The sequence below is a fragment of the Meriones unguiculatus genome (assembly GCF_030254825.1).
Source record: "Meriones unguiculatus strain TT.TT164.6M chromosome 13 unlocalized genomic scaffold, Bangor_MerUng_6.1 Chr13_unordered_Scaffold_34, whole genome shotgun sequence".
Classification (NCBI taxonomy): Eukaryota; Metazoa; Chordata; class Mammalia; order Rodentia; family Muridae; genus Meriones; species Meriones unguiculatus.
In genome coordinates this window covers 14,834,479-14,858,689 of record NW_026843646.1, presented here as the reverse complement: position 1 = coordinate 14,858,689, position 24,211 = coordinate 14,834,479, and the positions used below count along the sequence as shown (strand labels likewise).

Sequence of the window (24,211 nt, the reverse complement as noted above, 5' to 3'; positions counted from 1 at the left end):
CTACAGACTGGGAAAGGATCTTCACCAGCCCTACATCTGACAGAGGGCTGATATCCAGAATATATAAAGAACTAAAGAAGTTAAAAAGCAGCAAATCAAGCAATCCGATTAAAAAATTGGGTACAGAGCTAAACAGAGAATTCTCAGTGGAGGAATACAGAATGGCAGAGAAACACTTAAATGCTCAATGTCCTTAGCCATCAGAGAAATGCAAATCAAAACGACCCTGAGATTTCACCTGACACCCACCAGAATGGCTAAGATCAAAAACTCAAGTGACAACACATGCTGGAGAGGTTGTGGAGAAAGGGGAACCCTCGTCCATCATTGGTGGGAATGCAAACTTGTACAAACACTTTGGAAATCAATCTGGCGCTTTCTCAGACAATTAGGAATAGTGCTTCCTCAAGATCCAGCTATACCACTCCTAGGCATATATGCAAAAGGGGCTTAAGTACACAACAAGGACATTTGCTCAACCATGTTTGTAGCAGCTTTATTCGTAATAACTAGAACCTGAAAACAACCCACATGTCCCTCAGTTGAGGAATGGATATAGAAATTGTGGTACTTTTACACAATGGAATACTACTCAGCAATTAAAAATGAGGAAATCATGAAATTTGCAGGCAAATGGTGGGACCTAGAAATGATCATCCTGAGTGAGGTATCCCAAAAGCAGAAAGACACACATGGTATATACTCACTTTTATAGACCTATAAGATAGGATAAATATACTGAAATCTATCCACCTAAAGAAGATAAACAAGAAAGAGGAACCAGGGTGTGATGATCAATCCTCACTTAGGAAGACAAATGGGATGGACGTTGGATGTAGGAGCAAACAAGTAACAGGACAGGAGTTGTACCACAGAAGGCCTCTGAAAGACTCTACCTAGCAGTGTATCAAAACAGATATTAAGACTCATAACCAAACCTCTGGCAGAATGCAGGAAACCAAAAAAAGGGGGGGAGTTAATACGACCTGGAAAGAACAGGAGTTCCACAAGGACCAAATATATCTGGGCACAGGGGTCTTTTATGAGACTGATTCTCCAAACAAGGACGATGTATGGATGCAACCTAGAGCCCCTGCTCAGATGTAGCCCTTGGTAGCTCAGTATCCAAGTGAGTACCCTAATAAGGGGAACAGGGACTGTTTCTGACATGAACTCGATTGTGGGCTCTTTGACCTCCCTGCCTCCCAGGGAGAAGCAGCCTTGCTAGGCCACAGAGGAGGACTTTGCAGCCAGTCCTGAAGACACCTGATAAATCAGTATCAGATGTAAGGGGAAGAGGTTCTCCCTTATCAGTGGACTTGGAAAGGGGCAGGGAGGAGATGAGGGTGGGAAGGTGGGATTGGGAGGGAAAGAGGGAGTGGGATACAGCAGAGATTCAAATTTAACAAACTGTAACTAATATTAAAAAATAAAAATTAAAAAAAGAAAGCACAAAGAATCAGCAATACAAACAATGTAGAAAAACAGCAACAGAAAAAACTGTGACTAGAAAAACATAATTACGCAAAAATTCTACATCTAAGGGTACACTCTTTGTTTCTTTTCAAGTATGTAGAATTTAATCTTCTTTAATGTAGAATTAATCTTCTTTCCTATAGATCTTTCCAAAATATAAAAAAATATTACTTTTCCAGAAAACTCTGAAAATATATTAATATGTAGCATTTCTATAGAAGATCAATTTACTAAATAGAAAGTTAAGAAAACTTTTTTTGTGAACAGCACACTTTGACACTAAATGAAATGCTATTCCTGGTGTGTGGGACTTTTGGCATCATGAAGAATGTGAAATCTTTCCTCACCATATTATTGTTAGCATTATTATTACATAATAAGATAAATTGCTCCAGGTGCAAGTGTGAGGATCTAAGTTCAGATCTCCCCCCAAACATAAATGTACTATTATAATCCAATGATCACATAGCAGGAAGAACCCAAGAGAGGAGACCCTCTACAAGTTTGCTGTTCACAGTGGCAGGCTTATGTGGTGAAAACAATGAAGTCAGTTAGTGTGGTACTCTGCCTTCTGCACAGCAGTGGGTAAGGAGAGGCAGAAAGAATCTTAGTGATTTCAAGGCCAGAGTATGTTCCAGGTCAGCCAGTGCTACATGGTCAGACTCTGTCTCAGTCAATCAAATAAGTCAGTCAGTCAGTAAGTGAATAATTAACAAATGATAAAGAACCACTGTGAAATAATGTGGACAGCTAGGACTGACCCTGGATATTCTTTCTGCCTTGCACTAATAGTTATTGACACTCATAAACCTGTACATGCACAGAGAGACTCACATCTACAATAGTGTTGCACAGTTCATCAATACACAAAATGTTAACATAAATTTAAATATGGATTCACATGAATTAATCCCAGTAATTGAATGCAGAGACAAGAATATTCCCATGAGATCAAGGGCATCCTTGTCTACATGCTGTGTTCCAGGCCACACTATTGAGAAAATATCATAGAAATGGCAACTGCAGCAATATATTATTTGAATTAACTTTGTGCTATACTTTAAGTAAGTTATTTTCTAAAACCTGAGTGATTGTATCAAGACATAATGACATTTCTTAATTGTTAAAGTAGAAGGGCCAAATTCCAGACACCAAAAGTTGTGATGTTTTGTCAGAACCCAATTTCTTATTCATGGACAGTTTAAGTTTATTTTTCTGCACATAAAAGATAAATAAAGCAATGTAATAAAAAATTATATTTCCTGAGACCATAAATAATAAAGGTTAATAATGTAGGATCTTACCTAGTCTTATCTACTTAAATTGCCCATGTTAATTCCAATCATTCATGAGAATATACTTAAAAAAGTGTTGTATAGAAACATGGGCTTTTGAGTTATAAAAGCCATTGCACTAAATATGTGGGTTTATATTCTATGTCTTTTTCCTATATGTTTTTGTATTGTTTTGTTTTAATCTGTTCAGGTATGAGTTTAAGAACTACCAGTTTGTTCTGGCCCTGGTACTTGCCATTGAGGAAATGAACAGAAACCGTATTCTTCTTCCCAACACAACTCTGGGCTTCGCTCTGTATAATGCTGCACCTTTGGAAACGAGTATCCTTTATGCTCCCTTTATTTGGCTCACACGTTGAGGGTACCTCTAGCTAATTTCAACAGTGGACTGAAGAGAATGTCATCTGCTGCACTCACAGGAACATCATGGAAAATATCTTCCCACCTTGGGAAACTGTTTCAAATTTACAAAATACCACAGGTGAGGGCTGGGGTGTTGGAACTCAGGGTCAAATGTCAGTTTTGATAGTATTGGTTGATTGAAAATGTAAAATAGGAGGTCTAGGATAAGTCATCTAACAAAGTAAAGTACAAAGGTGCTTCATGATAGATCCACATTTCCATTACTTGAAATATAAAGAAGGAGAAGTTGATGAGAACAGCTACCTTACTGAAACTTGAGAATAGTCAGTAATTTTTTTGGAAAAGTCTCCGTTTGGGTTTGCCTTTTAAAATATGACAAAACCATCTTCATACCAACTGTTTATGCTTGTTGATTCAGGACTGATAATCTGTTTGATGCCAATGTTTTTCTTCTTTTTTTTTTTCAATTTTCTTTTTCTACAGCTCACTTTTGGACTTTTTGATTCTAGCTTAAATAACAGAGGTCAGTTTAATTCTATCAGATGGCCCCCAAGGACACATTTCTGTCACTTACCATAGTTTCTTTGATGCATCGTTTCAAATGGTCCTGGGTTGGTCTGATTCTCCGATGGCCACCAGAGAGAATCAGATTCTTTCAGACTTGAGAGAAGATATGGAGAGTACTGGCATCTGCATAGCCTTTTTGAAAATGATTTGTGGTTCCTGGAATTCATATTCCAGTGCATTATGGAAGGATCTGGTAATGATTCCGGAATCATCAGCAAATGTGATATTTATGGGGATGTTGTTTCTTTGCAAGGTTTAATGCGACATATTGAGCAGCAGTTAGTGACATGGAAAGTCTGGATCTTGAACTCTCAATGGGATGTTGATCACAATTATGGTAGAGTCATTTCATGGGAGTCTCATTTTTTCACACCACCATGAAGAGATGGTTGACTTTACAAATTTTATTTAAACAGTTAATCCCTACAAATATCCAGAAGACACTTATCTTCCTAAGTTTTGGTTTCTGTTCTTCAAGTGCTCATTTTCTGAGTTCGATTGTCAACTTTTAGAAAACTGCCAACCCAATGCTACTTTGGAGTTACTGCCAAGACACTATTTTGACCCAGTTATGAATGCAGAGAGCTTCAATATATACAGTGCTATGCATGCTGTGGCCTACAGTCTCCATGAGATGAATCTTCAGCAAATACAGACATAACCACATGTTAATGGAGATGGAAAGGAATTCTTCCCCTGGCAGGTAATATCCCTTCCTGTGTTGTTTTAACATCAGCAATGTGAGGTATTTTTAGGCATTTAGGCATTTAAATTAGGTATCACAGGGTTTTTAGAATACATTGTCAACAAGCAAGGATGTATTCCTCAGAGCAGAGGTAGTAGCAGTAGATCCTTAAGGTTTAAAATGCTTCTGAGCACTACCACAGGATTATGAAGTTAAGGATCACTTTAATGTGTACTTTCCACCCCAGGGCCCTCGTCTAAGGATGGCAGCTTTGTATATATTCTGAAAGTTGGTTAGCTTTCCAAAGGAACTTGAATCAGCAGAATCCACATTACGTTGTTTATTGCTGACTTAGTTGTTCCTAGTGCAAGGTTTTATCTTGAAGAAAATGTGGTTTCCAAATTTTAATGCATTTCAGTCCAAGTATTGTTCATTTACTCAGCCACACGGATACCTCCTTTAAGGTGCTTTTTATTCTAGTTCCCACCGATGGCCTGCAAATGTCATGATTTCCTTATTTTAATTGCTGAGTAGTATTCCACCATGTAAATGTACCACAATTTCTGTATCTATTCCTCAGTTGAGGGAAATATGAGTTGTTTCCAGATTCTGGATATTAAGAATAAAACTGTTGTGAACATTGGCAAGCAAATGTCCTTGTTGTATACTTGAGCACATTTTGGATATATGCCTAGGAGGAAGTATAGCTGGATAGCTGGATCTTGAGGTAGCATTATTCCTCATTGTCTGTGAAAGCATCAGATTGATTTCCAAAGTGGTTGTAAAAGTTTACATTCAAAACACCAATGGTGGAGGGTTCCCCTTTATCCACATCCTCTCCAACATATATTGTCACTTGAGTTTTTGTTCTTACACATTCTGATGGATGTAAGGTGAAATCTCAGGGTTTTGTGATTTGCATTTCCCTGATGACCAAGGACATTGAGCATTTCTTTAAGTGTTTCTCTGCCATTCGATATTCCTGTATTGAGAATTCTCTGTTTAGCTCTGTACCCCAATTTTTATTGGAGTACTTTATTTGTTGCTGTTTAACTTGTTGAGTTCTTAATATATTCTGGATATTAGCCCACTATCAGTTATAGGGTTGGTGAAGATCATTTCCCAGTCTGTAGCCTGTCATCCTGAGTGAGGTATCCCAGAAGCAGAAAGACACACATGGTATAGACTCATTTAAAAGTAGATATTAGACAAATAATATAAGATAAATTATATGAAAATCTTTATACCTAAAGAATCTAAGAAAGAAGGAGGACTCTGGGTAAGATGACCAATCCTTATGCAGAAAGGGAAAGGTGAAATACATTAGAAGAGGGAGAAAACAGGGAACAGGACTGAAGCCTACCACAGAGGGCCTCTGAAAGACTCTAACCGGCAGGGTATCAAAGCAGATGCTGAGACTCACAGTCAAACTTGGAGCAGAGTACAGGGAATCTTATGAAAGAAGGGAGAGATAAAAAGATATGGAGTGAACAGGAGAGCTACAAGAAGAGCAACAGAACCAGAATATCTGGCCATAGGGGTTTGTTCTGAGACTGATACTCCAAAGAAGGGCCATTCAAGGAGATAACCTAGTACCCCTTCTCAGTCTTCAAGTGGTTCCCTAGTAAGGGGAACAGGGGCTGTCTCTGACATGAAGTCAGTGGCTGGCTCTTTGATCACATCCCACTGAGAAAGGACTTCCTTACAAGACCGCAGAGGAAGACAATGCAGACAGTCCTTATGAAACCTGATAGGCTAGGGTCAGATGAAAGGGAAGGAGGACCTTCCTTATCAGTGGACTAGGGAAGGCGCAGAGGACTAAAAGAGGGACATAGCAGGGGTTTGGGAGAGAATGAGGGAGGGTCCTACAGCTTGGATACAAATTGAATAAATAGTAATAAATAAAAAATAAATTTTAAAAATTATCCTTTTATAATGATTCTTTGTACTACTTTTTAAATAAAATGTTTTTAGTATCTTAGATGTACTTCAAACTATATTCCTACATCTCTTTCAGTTCCTTTATTTCCTAAAGAATGACCTACTGAAAAATCTCTTGAGAGGTCACAAAATACTGGATGGGAGAAAATGCCTAGATTCAGAGTATGACATTCTCAATTTTTGGAATTTTCCAAAGGGTCTTGGATTAAAGGTTAAAGTATGCACCATTTTCATATGCACCATTTTCTTCAGATGCTCCTCTTGGTCAACAGTTGTCTATGTGAGCAGATGATTCAATGGCCTACAAAGTTTATAAAGGTGAGTCATGACTTATCTCATTTTGATCTTTAATAAAAACAAAAGTAGTTTTCAGGATGTTATGATCTTTTGACACTTATTCAGTACCAATTATTATTCAGCAACCATTTAGGCAGTTAAACAGCCAACATAAACTGTTTTCTCATTTCCTGACTCTGATCAATGGAAAAGTTTGTTTTTAAATCTTAGTATGCCAACATATTTCTTATGAATAAGTTAAGTTTCTGTCATAGCCTGAAAACACTGATAGAAGATTTATTTAGTGACAGAGCCTTAGAAATTTTAGTGAGAAGTAAAGTGGCATTTTTTTTTCAATGCAGTTTATTCAGGAACATTGAACAATCCTCGGACCCTGGGGAAAGCCAGCCCACAGCTTAAATAGCCTCTGGGTAGCCAACCCAGGCGTGCCACGGGGGCAATGCAGATAGGTCCACATACATGGAAGCAAGCCAGATCCTCGGCCTTAGCCAAATGTGGAGTTGTTCGTGACAGAGAGCACTCACCATCGGGAAGGTGGAAGGCAGAAACCAGCTCCATCTTTAAGGCATAGCATTCCGCAGCTCTCTACAGTTCCCCCTTTTTGTTTTAGACGCATCAGGCAAGAGTAGAGGTCTGATCTCTGATATTAGAAATATATTGGGACTTTGTACAGATGTTCATTTAGGTGTCATCCACCCAAAGAGCATCAGACCCGTCCGATACCTTTTTCTCAGAGGCGGGACCTGGGGCATCAACCCGCATGCAATCAGACATGCTCTTCTCTGGGTCCAAAGCGGCTGACCCTGAGTGCAGTGCTTAGCCTCGCATCCTGAGCGTACCATTTTAGCTTTTTATGGTATCCAACCATGCTTGGGGAGAATGTCCTGCTTCAATGGCTGTAAAGGCCTGAATGATCATGGCTGCCTCACACTGTTGTGAGACTCTAATCTTGCATATATACCACAGGCAAACCAAGGGGTAAAGTGGCATTTTTATTGTCAGCCTTTAAAAAAGATAGATTAGGATGACAAGTGAGTGTGTGTGTGTGTGTGTGTTTGTGTGTGTGTTTGCTTTGCTACCTCAAATAAATAGTCAACAAAACAACTGAAGGGAGAGCAGGTTTGTTTTTGCTGACTCTGTGAGCAATCAGTCTTACCCTAGTGGGAAAATAATGTTTTAGGAGCCAGAGAATGTGATGACACTAAACTCACAGTAGCCAATTAATTATTGACCCCCATTTTGTGGTAGCTTTTTCCACATCAGGTAAATGTTTCTCTACAACTCCTCACAGAAATGCCCAAAGACTTGTTTCCATGATGAATCCAAGCCCTATAGAGTTGTCAATCAACATTCACAACTACATTGGATATTAAAGTTCCCTAGTAGCCAGTAATATTGAGACAGTTTAAATCTGAAGTCATACTGTGACCTTCTAGAACACTACTTTAATGACAACAGCTTCATATATTGAACCAAGGTTTAAATATGTGGGTTTTGTATTGCAAAATGTTCTAAAATTAGTATCACTAATACCCATTACCTTTCATTTTATGTGTAAGCATTTCCAGATTAATATTTGATAATACTTAGAAACATGCCACTCACTCAAAAATTTCACAAAAATCCAAACATTTGCTAATAGTTTTCATTTCTCTTAGATTCCACAGTCTGTGTGCAGTGAGAGCTGTATGCCTGGATTAAGGAAGTCTGCCCAGGAAGGCAAGGCTGCTTGCTGCTTTGATTGTACTCCTTGTGCTGAAAATAAGATTTCCAATGAGACAGATAAATACAGGCTGATAGAGAACTTCCCAACTTGTCCATAGAAGTCTGAAATACCTAAGCCAAAGGAAAAGGACTAGCGAGAAGATATAGACTTTTGTTCCTTGATTAGAAATTTAAAGTTTCCCAAGAGGAAACAAAAGAGTCAGAGACACACTCATCCTCAAAGTCAGAAGTCTCATTGTCATACTAAGCTAAAATACATGCAGAAGACCAGGTGTACTCATGTAGGCCTTATGCTTGCTGTTTCGGTCTCTGTGAGTTCATATGCACCATTTTTGTAGTTGATTCAGAGGGCTTTGTTTTCCTGGTGCCTTCCATCCCCCCAACTTTTATAATCCTCCCACCTCCTGCTCTCAGTGGAATCCCTGAGCTCTGCAGGGAGGGCTTTGATGGAGACCTCCAATTTAGACACTCTTCACACAGTCTGGCTGTGGATTTCTGAATCCACTCTGAATTCTTGCCAGAGGAAACTTCTGATGATGATGATTGGATAAGGCATTCAACTATGAATGTAGTAGAATATCACTAGGATATTCTAATTAGGATATTCCTAATCATTAGGCATCATTTTATTGAGGTTTTCTTAGATCAGTTATATTTCATTTTACCCTAGGTTCTGGAATATCCAATCTCCTGCTCTTGGTTACCCAAGAAGTGTCATTCATGCTCTGCTTCTCCTTGAGTGGTCCTTAAATCAGATCAAATAATTCTTGGCTACTTCCATGACTTCTTTTTCATTTTTCATTTATTTATTTTTAATTTATTACAGTTTCTTCACTTGGTATTCCAGCTGTAGCTGTCTCCCTTGTCCCTGTCCAATCCCACCCTCTTCTCTTCTCCCCCTATGTCCCTCCCCCAGTCCACTGATAGGGGAGGTCCTCCTCCCCTTCAGTCTGACCCTAGCCTATCAGGTCTCATCAGGACTGGATGCATTGGTTTTTGTTGTTTTTTTTTTCCTGTTGCCTGGAAGGACTGCTCCCCCATCAGGAGGAGATGATGAAAGAGGCAGTCATTGAGTTCATGTCAGAGACAGTCCCTCTTCTCTGACTAGGGAAGCCACTTGGAGACTGAGCTGACATGGGCTACATCTATGCAGGGGTTCTAGTTTATCTCCTTGCATGGTCATTGGTTGCAGTATCAGTCTCAGAAAAGATCCCTGTGTGTGTGGTCAATGGAATGTTGTTTGGTTGTTATTAATCTAAGGGCTACTCTCCACTTTGAAGTGGTACTCAACAAACTTGTCTTTATAGGTCTGGATTATCTCACTCAGGATGTTTTTTTTTTTCTCGTAATATCCATCTTTTTGCTAATTTCATAATGTCTTTTAAAAAAACAGCTGAGTAATAATCTAATGTGTAAGTGTACCAGATTTCTTTATCTATTTTTCTGTTGAGGGATATCTAGAATATTTCTAGTCTCTAGATATTATGGATAAAGCTACAATGAACATGGTTGAACAAGTGTTATTGTGGTTGGATGTTGCATTCTTTGGTTATATGCCCAAAAGTTATATGTCTAGATACTGTGATAGATCAATTCCCAACATTCTGAGGAACTGCTGTATTCATTTACTTAGAGCTATTTTTGTATTCACATCAACATTTAAGAGATGTTCTTACTCCACATCCTTGCCAACATGAGGTGTCCATTATGGTAGAAATAGGAATGTCAAAGTATTTTTGATTTGCATTAGATATTTTGATGCCTAAAAATATTGAACACTTCTTTAAGGTTTTTTTTTTCCAGCTATTTGTATACCTCTATTACACACTCATTGTTTAGGTCTGCACATCAATTTTATTTTTGTTTTTTTGAAATCAGGTTTTTTAAGTCCTTTATATAATCTTTACAATTAGTACTCTATCAGATGTGAAGTTTGTGTAAATAATTTCTCTTTATGTAGGAAGCTGCCTGGCTTAAATAACTGTGTCCTTTGCCTTACAGAAATTTTCAATTCCATGAGATGCCATTTATTAATTGTTCACCTTGGTGCCTTTCCTTTCAGTGTTCTAGTCAGAAAAGCTTTGCCTGTTCCAATGCATTCATGGCTATTCCAAACTTTATCTTCTATACAGTTCAGTGTATCTTCTTTTATCTTGAGATCTTTTATCCACTGATAGTTGGGTTTTGTGCAAGGTGATGAATTTGTTATTTGCATTATTATATTATTATATATTATTATATATATTATATATATTTTATAGTAATCTAGTTTTAGTACTATCATTTGATGAAGATGCTGTTTTTTTATCCTTGTAGGTAACTTTGGATATTTTTATAAAAATATCAGGTAGTAATATGTGTTTGGATTTATATTTATTTCTTTAAAAATTTTTAATTATCTTTTATTAAAATTTGTTCAATTTGTATCACAGTTGTGGTTCTCTTCCTTGTCTACCTCCAGTTCCACCTTCCCTCCCTCTTCTTGCCATATGCCCCTCATCTAATATGCTGATAAGGGAGGTCCTCTTCCCCTTTTCTTTTGACTCTACTATCAGGTCTCATCAGGACCATTGAATTGCCTTCCTCTGTGGTCTAGCATGACTGAACCCTGCAGGGGTAGGTGATCAGAGAGCCTGCCACAGAGTTCATTTCATAGAAAGTCCCTGCAATCCTTATTAGGGACTCCACTTGGATGCTGAGTCTATGGGCTACATATGAGAGTGGGTTAAATGTCCTCTACACGTCCTTGGTTAGGTTATCAGTCTCTGCAGGCCCCCTTCCAGGGCTCAGATTTTTTGGCTCTGTTGGTCTCCTTTTGGAGCTTCTTTCCCCTCCTGGTCTTTCTATTTAATCCAGGCATTTTGCCCAAAGTTTGGCTACGAGTTTCTGCCCCTGCTTTGATACCTAGATCAGTACAGACTTTCAGAGGCCTACAATTGTAGGCTCCTGTCCTGTTACCTGGTTTCTCCTGCTTCCAATGTCTATCACATTTAACCTTCTGAATGAATATTGAGCATCTTCCCTAGGGTACTCCTTCTTGTTTACTTTCTTTAGGAGTATAGATTTTAGTATGTTTATCCTATATTATATGGCTAATATCCACTTACAAGTGAGTATATACCATGTGTGTTTTTCTGCTTCTAGGTTACCTAACTCAAGATGGTCTTTTCTAGTTCCCACAATTTGTCTGCAATTTTCATGATTTCCTTGTTTTTAATTGTTGAGTAGTATTCCATTGTGTAAAGTACCACAATTTCTGTATCCATTTCTCCATTGAAGGACATCTAGGTTGTTTCAAGCTTTTTATTTTTAATAATATAGCTGCTACAAACATGGTTGAAGAAATGTCCTTGTTGTTTACTTCAGAATATATGCTCATCTAATATGCTGATAAGGGAGGTCCTCTTCCCCTTTTCTTTTGACTCTACTATCAGGTCTCATCAGGACCATTGAATTGCCTTCCTCTGTGGTCTAGCATGACTGAACCCTGCAGGGGTAGGTGATATACTTAAATTTACTTTGGATATATGCCTAGGAGTGGTATAGCTGGATCTTGCAGCAGCACTATTCCCAATTTTCTGAGAAAGCACTAAATTGATTTCCAAGGTGATTGAACAAGTTTAAATTCCCACCAGCAATGGAGAAATGTTCCCTTCTCCACATCCTTTCCAGCATGTGAGTTTTTGATCCTAGCCATTCTGATGGGTGTGAGGTGAAATCTCAGGGTTTTTTATTTGCATTTTCCTGTTGACTATGTATGTTGAGCATTTCTCTGTTTCTCTGCCATTTGATATTGCTCTATTGAGAATTCTCTGTTTAGCTCTGTACCCCATTTTTAATGGGATTAATTGGTTTGTTGGTGTTTAACTTTTTAAGTTTTTTATATATTCTGGATATTAGCCTTCTGTCAGCTGTAGGATTGGTGAAGATCTTTTCCCAGTCTGTAGTCATTTGGTTCTGATGACAGTGTCCTTTGCTTTATAGAAGCTTTTCAGTTTCATGAGGTCCCTTTTATTGATCTTAGAGTCTGTGCTGTTGGTGTTCTCTTCATGAAGTTGTCTCATGTAACAATGAGTTCAAGGCTCTTCCCCACTTTTTCTTCTAATGGGTTTAGTGTGTCTGGTTTTATGTTGAGGTCTTTGATCCACTTGGACTTTAGTTTTGTGCAGGGTAATAAAAATGGATCTATTTGCATTTTCTACATGTAGCCTTCCAATTAGGACAGTACCATTTGTTAAATATGCTATCTTTTTCCATTGTATTGTTTTGGCATCTTTGTCAAAAATCAAGTATCCATAGGTGTATGGGTTTATTCTGGGTTTTTTCTATTTTATTTCATTGATTCACCAGTCTGTTTCTATGTCAGTACCATGCAGTTTTTATTACTATTGCTCTATAGCACATGTTGAAAACAGTTTGTACCGGATTGTTTAAGCAATTCTGAATTTTTTTCCCCATATGAGACTTGTTCTTTCAAGTTCTGTAAATAATTGTGTTGGTGTATTGATGGGAATTGAGTTGAATCTGTAGACTGCTTTTGGTAGGATGGCCATTTTCATGTTAATCCTACAGATCCATGAGAATGGGAGCTCTTTGCATCTTCTGATATCTTCAATTAATTTTTTTATTTTTTATTCATTACAACTTATTCACTTTGAATTCCAGCTGTTAGCCCCTTCCCTCATCTATTGCTAATACTGCCCTCCCTCTCTCTTCTCCTCCCATGTCCCCCCTTGCATCTGACCCTAGTCTATCAGGTCTCATCAGGACTGTCTGCATTGTCTTCCTCTGTGGCCTGGTTAGACTGTCCCTGCCTTCAGGGGGAGTTGGTGATCAAAGAACCAGCCACTGAGTTCATGTCAGAGACAGCCCCAGTTCCCATTACTAGGGAAACCACTTGAAGACCGAGCTGCCATGGTCTACATCTGTGCAGAGGTTCTAGGTTAACACCATTCATGGTCCTTGGTTGTAGTATCAGTCTCAGAGAAGATCCCTGTGCCCAGATTTTCTGGCTTTGCTACTCTCCTTGTAGAGCTCCTGTCTCCTCTACATCTTTTGCTCTCCCCCTTCTTTAGAATCCCTGCACTCTGTCCAGAGTTTGGCTATGAGCCTCAGCATCTGCTTTAATACCCTGCTGGATAGTCTTCTTCAATTTCTTTCTTCAGAGTTTTGTACTTTTTAATATAGGTATTTCATTTGCTTGATTAGTCACACCAAGACACTTTGTTATTTGTGGCTATTGTGAAGGGTGTTGTTTCCCTAATTTCTTTCTCAGCCCATTTGATTGTTGAATATAGGAGGGCTTCAGATTTTTTTGAGTTAATTTTGTATACAGCCACTTTGCTAAAGGTGTTTATTGGCTGAAGGAGCTCTCTGATAGAATTTTTGTGACTTCTTCCTTTCCAGTGTCTATTCCCTTTATCTCCTTTAGTTGTCTGAATGCTCTAGCTAGGATTTCGAGTACTATTTTGAAGAGATATGGAATAGGGGGCAGCCTTGCCTTGTCCTGATTTCATTAGGATTGATTTAAGTTTCTCTCTCTTTAGTTTTTTGTTGGTTCTAGGATTGCTGTATATTTCCTTTACTATGTTTAGTAAGTGCCTGTATAACTGATCTTTCTAAAAGTCTAAACATGAATGAATGTTGGGTTTTGTGAAATGCTTTTTTGGCATCTCAGAAGATGATCATGTTTTTGTTTTGTTTTGTTTTGTTTTCTCCTTCTGTTTGCTTATGTGCTGGATTACATTAATGGATTTCAGTATATTGAACCACCTCTGCACACCTGGAATGAAGCCTACTTGGTCATCATTGATGATATCTTCTATGTGGTTTAGGATTTGGTTTGCGAGTATTTTATTGAGACTTTTTTTTTCTTTTATTGTGTCATGTTCATAAGAAGAGATGGGTCTGAAATTCTACTTTTTGTTGGATCTTTGTGTAGTTTAGGTATCAATGTGACTGTGTCCTCATAGAATGAGTTTGTTAATGTTACTTCTCTTCTTATCTTCTGGAATAGTTTGAAGAGTATTGGCTTTGGGTCTTCTTTGAAGGTCTGGTAGAATTCTTCCATTTCTTTGGGCCATGTAGGACTGTTTAATCTATTTACCTGATCTTGGTTTAACTTTCCTAAATGGAATCTATCAGGAAAATTGTCCGTTTCATTTATATTTTCAAAATTTGTGACATAGGCGTTTGAAGTAAGACCTAATGATTCTCTAAATTTCCTCAGTGTCTGTCATTATAACCCACTTTTCATTTCTGATTTTGCTGACTTGGATAGTTTTTCTCTGCCATATACTTAGTTTGGCTAAGGGTTTGTCTATCTTGTTGATTTTTTTCAAAGAACCAGCTCTTGCTTGATTCTTTGAATTGTTTACTTGTTTCTAATGTATTGATTTCACCCTGAATTTGATTATTTCCAACCCTTTACTCCTCTTGGGTGTGTCTGCTTATTATTTTCTAGAGCTTTCAAGTGCCATTAAGTTCCTTCTATGAGATATCTCCAACTTCTGTCTGAAGGCACTTAGTGCTGTGACTTTTTCTTTGATCGCTACTTTCATTGTGTCCCATAAATTTGGGTAAGTTGTGCCTTCATTTTCATTGAGTTACATTGAGTTTCTTTGTTTTATTTCTTCCATGACTAAACTGTCATTAGGTAGAGAGTTGTTTAGTTTCCATGCATGTGTAGGCTTTTTGTTATTTCTGTTGTTGTTGTTGTGGTCTAGTTTTAGGCCATGGTGTTCTGATAGGATTATTTCGATCTTCTTGTATCTGTTAAGGCTTGCTTTGTGTTTGACTATGGAGAATGGTCAACTTTGGAAAAGGTTGTGTGGGGTGCTGAGAAGAAGGTAGACTCTTTTGAGTTTGGGTGAAAATTTCTGTAGGCCCATTTTATTTGGGACCTCTGTAAGTGTCATTATTTCCCTATTTAGCTTCTGTCTTGATGATCTGTCCCATGGAGAGAGTAGAGTATTGAAGTCTGCCACTATCAAGGTGTTGGGATGGTTATGTAATTTGAGCTTTAGTACTGTTTCATTTACAAATACCAATGCTCTTGTATTTGGGGCATAGATGTTCAGGATTGTGTTGTCCTCATGGTGGAATTTCCCCTTTGATGAGTATGAAGTTTCCATCCTCATTTTTTTTATTAATTTTGTTTGAAAGTTTATTTTATTATATATTAGAATAGCTACCCCAGCTTTTTTTTCTGGGTCTGTTTGCTTTAAAAATATTTTTCCAGCCCTTTATTCTGAGGTAGTTTCTCTCATTCTTGCAGTGGTGTGTTTCTCGGATGCAGCAGAATGTTGGATCCTGTTTCTGCAACCATTCTGTTAGTCTGTGTCTTTTTATGGGCGAGTTGAGTCCATTGATGTTGATAGATAAACCAATAAATGCTAGTTCCTTTATTGTGGAGTTGGTGGTGATAGTGTGTTTGTGTGCTTGTTTTCTTTTGACTTTGTTGTTGTTGTTGTGAGGTTATCTATGTTCTTTATTTTCTTGGGTGTAGTTGTTTTCGCTAGATTGAAGTTTTCATTCTAGTATCTTCTGTAGGGCTGGGTTGCTATGAAGATGTTGTTTAAGTTTAATTTTGTCATGGAATATTTTGTTTTCTTTATCTTTGGTGATTGAAATTTTTGCTGGGTATAGTAGTCTGGTTTGGCATCTGTGTTCTCTTAGAGTCTGCACGACATCTTCCTAGGCCCTTCTGGCTATCATGCTTTCTGTTGAGAAATCTGGTGTGATTCTGCTAAATCAACCTTTACATTTTACTTGTCCTTTTTTCCCTTGCTGCTTTTAATATTTTTCTTTGTTCTGTAGATTTAGTGTTTTGACCTTGGAGCCTGGGATTTTTTTTTTTTTGGTCTATTCATATTATTTTTAGATTTTTTTTCTTTTCATGATGTCCTTGATTTCTTGGATGTTTTGTGTTGGGAACTTTTCTGATTTTACTTTTTCTTTGAAAGAAGTTTCAATTTCTGCAATTGTATCTTCAGTGCCTGAGATTCTTTCTTCCATCTATTGTATTCTGTTGGTGATGCTTACCTTTTTTGGCTCCTGGTCTTTTCTCTAAGTTCTCCAGCTCCTGAGTTTTCATTGTTTGTATTTTTTCATTGATTCTAATTCTAATTGATTCTAATTCATGTCTTGCACCATTTCCTTCATCTGTTTGAATGTGAATTCCTATCTTTCTATGATGGCATCCATTTTTAAATTTGTTTCCCCTTTATGTGTCTATATTTGGGTTGCTATTTTTTGTTGGTATTTCTTTGAGAGCTTTGTTTCTTTCCTCTTTATGTGCCTCTATTTTTGTGTAGCTGTTTAAGAGTTTTGTTCATTTCTTATTCACGTGCCTCTAATAATTCAATAAGCATAGCTTTACAATAATTTTCCTGTGATTCCAATGAATTAAAATATCTATGTTTTTTGGAGGTTGCTGGTGAATCCGTGATGTCCTAATTTATGTTGGATGTGTTCTTAAGCCTGCCTCTAGCCATTTGATGATCAGTAGCCTTTTCTGTTTGTTCCTTAGAGCCCATACTGCAGACTGTGTCTGTCTTTCTGTGGAGTCCAGGGAATTCTTCAGGAAGATTAGAGAGGTCCACTGGTTTGAGAGTGGGTGTTGGTGTTTCAAATGCAGCTAATCGAGGAAGGTTGCAGGTGCAAATGTGCAAGTGCAGGAGTGTGGGTGTAGGTGTGTCTGCCTGGAGAAGTGAAGTATAAGGACAAAGCTTAAGTACAGGTGAGGGTTCTGGCATATTTTGCAGGCTCAGTGTGCATGTCCAGGTGCCATGAATGGCTCAGTGGCCCACAGGCCTGTCCAAGCATTGTGCTTCAATCCCTCAGATCTGCCTAAGCTGCACTGTCTTGGTTCTAGGAAATGTTTGTCTGGACTCCACTGGGAAACCCAGAGAACAGGGGCTTCAGTGTTGAGGTTGTTGTCCCAGACATCCCTATGTTGCCCATAATGGGGGTGTGTGTCAGAGGTATCTGATGTCTGGCTGCGAGTGCAGAAAGACCCATTTTCCAGGCTCTGTATGCACTCTCTTGCAGAAGCACTCACTGGCAGGCTGTGTGGAAAGTGCTGAGGACCTGCGAACTCACTCACAGGCATGTGTGGGAGCACTAGGGCCCATGCACACTCACTTGCAGGTGGGTGTGCAAAGCATAAAGGGCCCATGAACTCACTTTCAGGCTTGTGTGGGAAGCACAGAAGTCCTGAGCACACTCACTCACAGGTGTATGTGATAAGCACAGAGAGCCCACAGATTTCTACTTTCAGATTTGGGTCCCTGTTTGGCTTTTAGAGTAAGGAGGTGCCCCATACCTGGGGTTATGCACTCCCCACCTCTGTTGCACCACCAGGGCAAGCTGAGCAAGCGAAGGTGCAGCTGGGAGTGCAGGGTTCCATAGTTGGCCACTTTTCAGACCCGGAGACATCCACGAAGAGGATGGATCCAGGGTGTCCCAGCACATGGGTCTAGCCCTGGAAACCTCAAAGTCAATGCTCTGGCTTCAGCTAACCATCCACTCACAAGTTTTCAAGTTTTTGGTGTTCTGCCCTTCAGAAATGGTGTGCACTGGTTGCCACCATCTTGGAACTCTCAGATAGATAGATAGATAGATAGATAGATAGATAGATAGATAGAGATCTATTCAATTACCAATATGTCTGTCAATATTTCTGTTTTTATGCCAACACCATTCATACTATATCTCTTAGTACAAATTCCAGTCAGAGGTAATGATATCTCCTATAGTTATTGTATTGTTCAAGACTGTTTTGAGTATTTTGGCTTTGTAATTTTCACGTATGAAGTCAAGATTTATCCTTGCATAATCTGTAAATAATTGTGTTGGAAATTTTAAGGGGAGCGCATTGAATCGGTAGATTGATTTTGGTATGGTGGTCATTTTTACTTTGTTATCCTATTTATTCATAACCATGGAAGAATTTTCCATTTTCTCATAGCTGCTTCAAAGTTTTTTTCTTCAAAGACTTGAAGTTTTACCACATAATTATTTCCCTTGCTTATAGTTACACTAGGAAATTTAATATTATTTGAGGCTATTGTGAAATATCATGGAATTTTATTTGTGTTAATATGTAATATTACCCATCTCTTTTGATTAGATTTGCTGTGTAGTCTATTCTTTAGATATTGAAATGTCTACACAAGCTTCTCTCTTTTAATTTTTAAGTTATTTATTTATTATTTATTACAATTTATTCATTTTGTATCCCTGATATAGCTTCTACCTTGTCTCCTCTGAGTCACACCTGTCTTCCCACTTCTACCCATTTACCTCTCCCATTCCCCTAATACACTGACAGGGAAGAACCTCCTCCCCTTCTATCTGACCTTAGTCTATCAGGTATCACCAGGGCTGGCTGCATCATCTTCCTCTGTGGCCTGGCAAGACTGCATCCCCTAGAAGGAGGTGATTAAAGAGATGGCCACTGACTTCAAGTCAGAGACAGCCCTGTACTTGGAAATCACTTTGAAGCTGAGCACCTATGGACTTCATCTGAGCAAGGTGTCTAAGAAATCTCCATTCAAGGCCAATGGTTGGAGTTTCAGTCTCTGCATGTCCACTATGGGCCCAGGTGTTTTTGGCTCTGTTGGTCTCCTTGTGTAGCTCCTGTCTCCACATCTTTGTAACTCCCCCTTCATAAGTTTCCGTGCACTCTGCCCAAAGTTTGGATATGAGTCTCAGCATCTCCTCTGACAACCTGATGGGTAAAGTCTTTAAGAGGGCCTCCCTGGCAGGCTTCTGTCCTGTTCCCTGTCTTCTTTTACTTCAGTCTTGTTTGCCCTTCTGAATGAGGTGTCAATCTCTTCCCTAGGGTCTTCCTTGTTTAGCATTTTAGGGCTAGAGATTTTACTATGTTTATTCTATATAATGTGAAGAATATCCACTTATAAATGAGCATATACCTTATTTGTCTTTTTGTTCTGTGTTACCTCACTCAGGATGATATTATCTAGTTCCCAGCATTTGCCTGCAAATTTCATGATTTCCTTGTTTATAATTGCTGAGTAGTATTCCATTGCATAAATGTACCACACTTTCTGTACCCGTTCCTCTGTTGTGGGAAATCTGGGTTGTTTCCAGATTCTGGCTATTACTAACAAAGCTGCTATGAATATATTTTGAGCAAATGTCCTTGTTTTATGGTTAAGCATCATTCGAATATATGCCCAGGAATGGTATAGGTGGATCATGAAGTAGCACTCTTCTTATTTTCTCAGAAATGCCAGATTGATTTCCAAAGCAGTTGTACAAGGTTACATTCCCACCAGCAATGGAGGAGGGTTCATTCTCTTCCACAACCTCTCCAGCATGTGTCATCCATTGAGGTTTTGAGTTTAGCCATTCTGATGGGAGTGAGGTGTTAAAACTCTAGCCTTTTCTTACACACTGCACTTGTCTAACTCAGTTACCTTCCAAAACATGTATGTTGATAGCCAGGTCAAAGCAGTTTCTTAAAAATAAAATGGCCTTGTGTAGACAAACAGTCCAGGAAGTGCAGAGGGGCATATAGCCCCCAAAACTGCATTTAACTTCCCAGTTTTCCAAGAAAATCCTATATACAACCAGAAAGTCCTCATGCCTATTTGCAGGAACCCAATAGGTCAAACATTCCAGATAGTTTCCACAGACAAACGAACTACCGACTCTTCAAAATATAGTCTGGGAATGCCCTGCATGATATCCAGTATTGTTTTGTCAATCCAAAACTAAAAGGAAGTACCAGTTCAGTGATTTTGACACCCAGTTTTACCTTATTTCTTCACTCTTTGTCTATGGGCTAAGCCAACAAAGCTCCATTTGGTAAACCTCAGACTGGTTATATTTGCATGTCTCTCAGTCCTATTGTGACTTCAATATACATTGAACAATGGCTATTTATAGCCTAAATTTGAAACTTTCAATTTTAAAGTCTAAATTGATTTAGAATAGTTCATAAGATGGAAAAATTTCTGAAATGTATTCAGTATATCCCAGGTATGCTCCACCCTACTAATGCTTATTACTCTTCTCATCCTTAACTGTCCCTTTACCAGTTGCACGAATTTTTTTTTCATTTTTCTGTGACATATTTGGTTTAATCTTCATGACCTTTGGATTCAGAATGTGCCTTGGAGCCAGATACAGTCATCACTTGTTACACATTTACCTCTCCTTTTTAAAAATATCTTTACAGGCAATACTTTAACAGGGAAGGGAACAGTAATTCTCTCATTCTTCATCTCATCCTTATGAAGAATCAACCAGCGACATTATCCGTAATTATTGAGAGTTCTTTAGTGCAATACATATGATGCCTAGACACAATTAGCAACCATCATCTTGTGTACATTTTGCATTTATTTCCATTATATTTCTTGAATGTTGGAATAGATGGTTTAAAAGTCATTCTTTATGGATGGGCATTAATGCATCACTCATTCTCAGGATCTTTCACAGTCATATTTCTTGGCCTTCTTCATAGATCACAGCAAAGAGAGGCTTCTTAGAGTAAGAATGAGAGTATTACTTTTCCATGTGCATAAACAAGAACATTTAGAAGTTTGTTTGTTTGACAATAAGTACATTAAACTAATTGGCAGCATCAAGTTCCTCCTCTTATGATATGGTCTCCCACCTCCTGAAATTGTGTGTGGTCTATAGGACCAGGTATGTAATACTTTTTTGATAAATGTCCTTCCCTGTATTTCAGATATATGGTAAGTGCATAAATATATTCAATATGCACAGAGTAGGAACACGTCAGTCATGAATGCAATATCCTGTCTTTGTGACTATATTTTGAAATACAGTAAAATATGAGTGAACACATACATGGTCAAAATTAAAATTTCAAACTAACAATGATTCAATATTGCAGAATATGAAAACCTTATTTTTAAAAAAAAGATGTTATCCACATATATATATTAGTTAATGAAACATATAAATAAAAGCTTAAAGCATACATTGTACAATAGAAAAGCAACAAAAACCACTCATAACAGAAGCAAAGGAATAAGCTCTGAGTGTGAAATTATCTTGAGAAAAAATTACTATTCAAGATCACTAAAGAAAACATATATCAAAATACAGATTTGATTTTTCTGACAATAAACTTGATAATGTTTAGTTCAAAATGTAAAATAGAAAATTATTTGATGAAGTGATAATTTTTAGAAATACAGAAAGGTTTAATATAATAAAAATATTTCATTGCAAACCAAGGAGTATATGTTATTAATTCAAGATAAATGACACAAATGTTAGAAGCAGAGTATTTCAAACTTCTTTTTTGAATATATAGAAATACTTCAAAAATTTTCTTCTTTTATGTTAAACATAAGGCTATAGTTAAATGTAAAAACATATATTAGTGAAGGTTTTAAGCTTCAAGGATATAATGGTATTTATTATTTCAAAATCATACATAATATGAACCAAATTGGGTGTATCCAGGGGATTTGGGGAAAATAATTTAATATGGGTCCTGAATCTTAGAACAGTATATAAGAAATTAATTTCAAAGCCTATTGTCCATACTGTACAAAATATACACCTAGAAATTAGCAATTTCTTCATAAAGTGAAGTATGAATAAAATTAGCATTGTACAATATTATTCTGTCATCTTATGACTTATAAAATAGATGCTGGCTTGCTTCCATGTATGTGGACCTATCTGCATTGCCCCCGTGGCACGCCTGGGTTGGCTACCCAGAGGCTATTTAAGCTGTGGGCTGGCTTTCCCCGGGGTCCGAGGATTGTTCAATGTTCCTGAATAAACTGCATTGAAAAAAAAATAGATGCATGAAGCCATAAATTCAAGCCAAACATACAAAAACAGCAAAGATCATTGGGATTCTTTGATTTTTGTCACCATAGACAAAAATGGCTTCATAGATTTGAGATGATTCACAGGCAACCTGGTATTTCTTTCTGAAACAATAAACAATAAAGGAGGTGAATCAGGAAACATTTTGATGAGCTGAGGCTGAGTAACAACTTAGGGGAAAAGGGAACACCTGAGGATTGATTCACAGTCACCTTTATTTCTGAACAGATATCGACCAGTGTGTGATGTGTCCAGAAAGTCACTATGCAAACTCAGAGAAGAGTTACTGCCTCCAGAAATCTGTGACCTTTTTGTCCTAAGACTTCTTGGGTATGGCTTTCACCACTGCAGCACTGTGCTTCTCTGCACTCACAACTGTGGTTCTTGTAGTCTTTGTGAAGCACAGAGACACATGCATTTTCAAGGCCAATATTCAGGCTCTCAGTTACATCCTGCTATTGACACTCATCATCTACTTCCTCAGTTCCTTGCTCTTCATTAGCCCACACAACACAGCCACCTGCATCTTGCAGCAGACAGCATTTGGAATTCTGCTCACTGTGGCTCTCTCCACAGTACTGGCCAAAGCTATCACAGTTGTTATTGTATTCAAGGTCACTGTTCCAGCTAGATTGGTGAGGTGGTTAATGGTATCAAGGACCCCTAACTTCATCATTCCCATCTGCACACTGATCCAACTTGTTCTCTGTGGAATCTGGCTGGTTACCTCTACACCATTCATTGATCATGATGCTCATGCTGAACATGGCCACATCATCATTGTGTGCAACAAAGGATCAGCAGTTGCCTTTCACTGTGTCCTGGGATACCTCTTCTCCTTGGCACTTGGGAGCTATGCCATGGCCTTCTTGTCTAGAAATTTGCCTGACACATTCAGTGAAGCCAAGTTCCTGTCATTCAGCATGCAGGTATTCTTCTGTGTGTGGGTCACCTTCCTCCCTGTCTACCACAGCACAAAGGAGAAGATTATGGTGGCTATGGAAGTCTTTTCTGTGTTGGCTTCCAGTGCAGCACTCCTTGGTTTGATCTTTGTCTCCAAGTGCTACATAATTTTGTTAAGACCAGATAAGAACTCCCATCTTGATATCAGGCACAAAACCCATTCAAAAAGGAATTTTAACTTAAAATTTAGTTAAAATGAAAATTAATCTGTTAGTAAATTATAAACAAAAAATAAAACCAGTGCTACACTATTATAAATCTTTAATTATGTATAATACCATGTGAATATTTAATTAATTGTACTAAAATCTCTTGAAATGGAACCATTATTTTAATCTTATGTTTGAGATTTATGTTTTACACTTTTTCACTAATAAAATTTCTTTATGTTTCTTTCTTTTAGCTGAATCCCCATAATTAGAACAGTGTGGCATAAACTCATGGATAGATGATTTCCTTTGGCTACAAAGTGCTAGTTTTGAAGTTGTGTCACCGTGTGTCAGCCATGATGTATTTGTTTTATCCTTCTCTCGTTAAAAACAAACCATTAAATTTTGTGTAATTATTTCATTTTTGAACTCCAGAAGATTCTGTTTTTTCACAGGTTATTTTCAATGAAATTCAGAAGAAATTTTATAGTTTAGCATGACTGTATAAGATCCTATTTTCTCATATTAGGGAAAATAAAAGCTCTTACTATGGGGAACTACACCGGATGCCTGATTTGTAACTAGTAGTTGTTTAGATACACAGAGATCAGAAAAGAGATATGACTGACTGATCAGGTGGTTCATATTGTGTTATGAGAACAAGGCATTGGAGTAGAGGCAAGCAGAGCAGTAGGAACTATGGAAGATGGAATTATTAACACTCTACAGCAGAATAATATGGAGGGTATATTCTTCATTGTAAAAAATTAAACGTCTTTCTTAGAGGAGTAGAAGTTGTGGATAATGGGCAATGGAAATGGGAATATCATTTTAAATGACCTCTTTGAATATGATCATAGAAACCACATTTGGATATTCAAAATATCTGAAGAAAACTCATGTCT

General features: G+C 37.9%; 1 pseudogene; it reads left to right on the top strand.

The window, feature by feature from the left end:
• Window positions 1-2,893: 2,893 nt before the first annotated feature.
• Window positions 2,894-23,727, top strand: LOC132650926 (vomeronasal type-2 receptor 116-like; annotated as a pseudogene).
• The last annotated feature ends 484 nt before the right edge of the window (window positions 23,728-24,211 follow it).